Here is a 6,000-nt window from a genome sequence, read left to right on the forward strand (position 1 = left end):
TCCATCACATCATTCTCCTAATGACATGATCTCGCTATCAAATGACAACACATGTCTATGGTTAGGAAACCTTAACCATCTTTGATCAACGAGCTAGTCTAGTAGAGACGTACTAGGGACACGGTATTTGTTTATGTATTCACACATGTATTTAAGTTTCCGAGCAATACAATTCTAGCATGAATAATAAACCTTTATCATGAATAAGGAAATATAAAATGAAAACTTTATTATTGTCTCTAGGGCATATTTCCTTTAAGGAGATCGTGGAGAGCAAGGAGCATGACCAAGACAGGAGGAGAGGGCAGAGGGACTTCCTGTCGGCGCTGCTCAATGCCCGGGATGGCGGCGACAACAAGATGAGGGCGCTGCTGATGTCGGAGTACGTGGGCGCGCTCACCTACGAGCACCTCCCCGCCGGGTCGGCCACCACGTCCTTCACGCTAGCCTCCGTCGTGTACCTCGTCGCTGGCCACCCGGAGGTCGAGGCCAAGCTTCTTGCCTAGGTCGACCAGTCCGGCGCCGCACCGTCGACGGCCGACGATCTCCAACGCAACTTCCCCTACCTCGTCCAGTTGATAAAGGAGGCGGTTCTACACGGTGTCGCCGCTGATCGCGAGGGAGACGTTGTGGCGGGTGGAGGTCGGGGCCACACGCTCCTGAAGGGCACGTGGCTGTGGCTGGCGTTGCGGGTGTTGGCAAGGGACGCGGCGCAGTTCCCGGAGCCCGGCGAGTTCACATCTCTTTCCCAGCCCCACCTGACAAGGGGGCCCACCAAGGTCAAAACCGCTGTTGACTAGTGTCACATCAGCAGCGGGTGGAGACAAACCAGCCAGGGGGTGTTTTGTCTGGTTTGGGTTTGTTTGGGGGCTAGAAGAAGCAGAAAAATAGACCAGGGGTAAAGTGAACCACACACTTTGTTCAGGGCAGTAAAATTGACTTTTTTTCTATTACATTTTCTTGTTCACTGTTTCAGTCTAACACGTAGTCATTTTCTTACGAGCTTTACTACTGTGTGCAGGTGGCTCGACAAAACCACCATCTTTGTTGACACCCCTGCATGGGCATCGAAGGTCATAGAGGTGGAAGATGTGAAAAGTCTGGTGAAGCTCTTGCCCTTCTGGTTCAACACTGGACTTTTCTAGGCCTACGACTAGTAGAGAACTTTCGCCATCCTGCTGATCGGCTACTCGAACTTGGATGTCAACTCCATCTTCGAGATGTACCCTTTTACATATATACCCAGTTTCGTCCATGTCTTGATAGTTCACGCCGGTTTCATGTACGAGTATCTCGTGGTGTCGCCAGCCAGGCCAATCCCGAAGAACTCATGTGACCTCTCCTGGCTCCAACACATTTGCACTGGACTTGTCCTCAACATCCTCGCAATGGTTGTCGCTGCACTTGTGGAAAAGTGACGCATGAACACGAATGTCGACTTCAATCCAATTATGTTTTTTCTAGTTCCATTGCTTGTGTCGCATGGCGTGGGCGACACGTTTGACTATATAGGCCAGTTGAGCGCAATGCACTGAGCACAATGCCAACCCTGGTATTTTGGAGGACCTAGTATGAACCGGGTAAATTGAGCTAACTAGAGTCAAAGAAGTACTTACACCTATATATATTGTGTATCGTAAAAGTAGCTATAAAGACATGAACACCAAGAATGTAACTTCAATAAGAAGATAAGGTCTTAAATCTTGTTTTGTGAGACTAGGTCTTAAATCTTAATAGACCTGTAATGCACCATGTAGAAAAAACGTAAATCTTACAGAATCTGTTTTGTAGTATGATTGTGAAATCCATGGTTGTCACTGTTTGCTTGTTGTTTTGAGGATTTGGGAATGAACATGCAATCGAAAAATAGTGGTAGCAACACAATATTTGAAGTTCACACCATTCTCATCTGCACTTCACTACTTTCTCATCCTGGTGTTATGCTTGAACCAATCATCCAATCGTAAGATTCAAAGCATCATAGCAGGGGATGATAGATTAGCGTTCAAAGGAACTCTAGTAGATTGCCCAAATATTAAGCCACCAAAAAGGTTTTGAAGTGCATTCCAGAAGTGTTTAGAGGCTCTAGAAACACCGTGCAAACTCGGACACTGTACCTTGTGTGAAACCCACTTGTAAGTAGGATACATTTTTCTTTTATTTTCTCTTCTCCACTCCACGATCCTGAAATCCAGCGCCGACACTCCTCTGACTACATGGCATGTACCCGACGCAGCACACATATCTGAAACACAGAATGGATGAGACTGAAGAAAAGAGAACTGCACCAGCACAAATGAAAGGGAGAAAATAAGAACATAGCTTAAACTCTACCTTGAAATGTTGTCGTGGAGAGCACAAGCTCATGTGGTACTAATAATATGAAGTTTCAGCACAACTGCATAGGAAAATCTCATTGACATGATACAAGCCCATGCCCTTTCAGTAATGGACGCATGGATGGCAATGTCATTCCCTTTTTTACAATTTGAATGTTTTTCGCAACTAATTTGAAAAGCGCATCATCTAAGAACTATACCCATATTGCGTGCAAGAGAGTGAATTGCAAAAAACATCGACACTTCAGGCAAGGTTTGCAGGAACCACACATTTACGGAATTGTGCCAAAAACCACTAATTTTTTTCATAATTTTTTGCAAAAAACACTGGTTGCTCGTTTGGACCGTTTTAAGTACGTTAATGACATGTGGGCCCCGTATTTGTCGACGTGGCGGCACTGTTGCTCTGTCCGAGCCGTCAAACGGCGTTAGACACCATGCCCGCACCGGTTCGAGCCGCTCGGGTCAAACACCCCCAAATCGGTGCAGGCCCACCCCCCAGCCCTCATTGTCTCTCGGCCTTCTCCCTCTCATTGCCACCGCCGCGTCGCCATGGTGTCCTGGTCTGATGACGACAGCAGCGAGAACTCTCACCAGTACGTCGACTCAGCTTCAGACGAGAGCATCATCCAGGTGAGTTGCTCGAGCTCGAGCTAGGGTTAGGGTTAGGGTTTGGATTTGGTGATTTTTCTGTTGAGCTTGATCTGAAGTTTTGTTACAAATGGTTGGCTTTCCTTTGCACCTGCAGACCCCTGATACCATGGATGACTCTGATTTCGAGGGCATTGAAACTGACATTTTGTGCAATGAACACGGCCTGCCAGCACAGAGGCATGTTGATTTCCAGGGCATCCATACTGGCAGGAGGTTCCTTGCTTGTGTTGTGAAGGTATGTGCCAAATTTGTGCTAATTTGGTCATTGTTTAGTACCGATTTTATAGTTTGCAGATCTGCTGTGTTAGTTAGGTTGTTTAAATATGTGGTCTCAATGCTTACTTGCTCAGTGAGGTCATTGTTTATATGTGAGCATGTGCACCGTGTTGTCAGCAGATCTGGCCTGTTAGTTAGGTTGTTAATTAGTTATGTATTTTCTGTGATAGTGGTGGGTTGGTGAGGTCATTGTTTATATGTCAGTATGTGCATAGGTTTGGGAGCACTGATTGAGACTTGTTACTTTATAGCATGTGTATTAGTGAGCACTGTAATTGTTTAGTTCATTGTGTCATATATCTCATATCCATTTGTTTAACACTAATATTACAGGAGGGAACAAACTGTGGGCTAGTTGAATGGGTTGATCCATATTGGCCAGCTACAATGGAGAATGCATTGACCAAGTTGTGGAATAAGTATGAAGAGTGCAAGAGGAGCAAGATTGAGGACAATCTGACAAGCTCATTTGTTGTTCAGAATCTGACACAACAGAAGATCAAGCTGTAGGCAAGTTATGAGAGGTTGGTTGAAGATGTGAACGGCCTCTTGGATGCCTAGGAGCAGAGGGCTCAGATGCAGAGAGGACAGATGTAGAAGAAACCTGATGAGAGCAAGCTACAGGAGAAGTATGACATGGTCAAGAACCTGACAGTTGCTCAAGCCAATGTCATTAGGAACATGAAGTTGAAGCTTGCTGAAGAGAAGATGAAGTTGCAGGCCCACATTAATGAGCTTGAGAAGGTTGTGGAGCAGACCAAGGTGAAGCTGAATGGGATCAAGGCCATCTTAGATGAATGAGCAGTATAATGTAATATGTTGCTTATTAGTACCACCAGCATGGTTATGGGATGATGAGTACTATCATTATGGTTATGTAATGAGTACTATTAGATGAATGATCTAGTAATATCAGAATTATGGTTATGTAATGTTCCTATTTAGCATTAAGCACTATCGTGTAATATGGTACATATTAGTTATGGTTATGTATGGATCTTCCAATTATGCTGAATCTGATGTTGTTGGTTGGTTTTGCCGATGCCGAGAGACCCTAGAATCACTTGGGTGGTTTTGTCGATGCCGAGAGACCCTACAATAACTTGGGTGGTTTTGTCGATGCCGAGAGTGTTAGGGAACGTAGTAATTTCAAAAAAAATCCTACGCACATGCAAGATCATGGTGATGCATAGCAACGAGAGGGGAGAGTGTTGTCCATGTACCCTCGTAGACCGTTATGCGGAAGCGTTATGACAACGCGGTTGATGTAGTCGTACGTCTTCACGATCGACCGATCCTCAGTACCTAACATACGGGACCTCCGCATTCAGCACACGTTCAGCTCGGTGATGTCCCGCGAACTCACGATCCAGTAGAGCTTCCGAGAAGAGCTTTGTCAGCACGACGGCGTGGTGACGGTGTTGATGAAGTTACCGACACAGGGCTTCGCCTAAGCACCGCTACGATATGAGTGAGGTGGATTATGGTGGAGGGGGGCACCACACATGTCTAAGAGATCAATGATCAATTGTTGTGTCTTGGGGTGCCCCCTGCCCCCGTATATAAAGGAGCTAGGGGGGAAGCGGCCGGCCAAGGAGGAGGGTGCGCCAAGGGGGGAGTCCTACTACCACCGGGAGTAGGACTCCTTCTTTCCTAGTAGGAGTAGGGGAAGGGGGAAGGGATGAAGAGAGGAGGAAGGAAAGGGGGGCGCCGCCCCCCCTCCTTGTCCAATTCGGACTAGAGGGGGAGGGGGCGCGCAGCTTGCCCTGGCCGCCCCTCCTCTTCTCCACTAAGGCCCAAATAGGCCCATTATACTCCCCGGGGGATTCCGGTAATCCCCCGGTACTCCGGTATATGTCGGAAACCTCCCGAAACACTTCCGGTGTCCGAACATAGTCGTCCAATATATCGATCTTTACGTCTCGACCATTTCGAGACTCCTCGTCATGTCTGTGATCACAACCGGGACTCCGAACTACCTTCGGTACATCAAAACACAAAAACTCATAATACCGATCGTCACAGATCTTTAAGCGTGCGGACCCTACGGGTTCGAGAACTATGTAGACATGACCGAGACACATCTCCGGTCAATAACCAATAGCGGAACCTGGATTCTCATATTGGTTCCTACATATTTTATGAAGATCTTTATCGGTCAAACCGCATAACAGCATACGTTGTTCCCTTTGTCATCGGTATGTTACTTGCCCGAGATTCGATCGTCGGTATCTCAATACCTAGCTCAATCTCGTTACCGGCAAGTCTCTTTACTCGTTCCGTAGTACAACATCCCATAACTAAATCATTAGTCACATTGCTTGCAAGGCTTATAGTGATGTGCATTACCGAGAGGGCCCAGAGATACCTCTCCGACATTCGGAGTGACAAATCCTATTCTCGATCTATGCCCACTCAACGAACACCATCGGAGACACCTGTAGAGCATTTTTATAATCACCCAGTCATGTTGTGACGTTTGGTAGCACACAAAGTGTTCCTCCGGTATTCATGAGTTGCATAATCTCATAGTCATAGGAACATGTATAAGTTATGGAGAAAGCAATAACAGTAAACTAAACGATCAAGTGCTAAGCTAAAGAAATGGGTCAAGTCAATCACATCATTTTCCTAATGATGTGATCCCGTTAATCAAATGACAACTCATGTCTATGGTTAGGAAACTCAACCATCTTTGATCAACGAGCTAGTCAAGTAGAGGCATACTAGT

The 6,000-nt window shown here is 46.3% G+C and overlaps 1 pseudogene; it reads left to right on the top strand.

Annotated features, from left to right (window-relative positions):
- The window catches only part of LOC123121120 (cytochrome P450 711A1-like), a 41,142-nt pseudogene extending 40,342 nt beyond the window's left edge, over positions 1 to 800 (top strand).
- Positions 801 to 6,000: the final 5,200 nt, after the last annotated feature.

Source organism: Triticum aestivum, chromosome 5D (genome assembly GCF_018294505.1).
Source record: "Triticum aestivum cultivar Chinese Spring chromosome 5D, IWGSC CS RefSeq v2.1, whole genome shotgun sequence".
In the NCBI taxonomy this organism is placed as follows: domain Eukaryota; kingdom Viridiplantae; phylum Streptophyta; class Magnoliopsida; order Poales; family Poaceae; genus Triticum; species Triticum aestivum.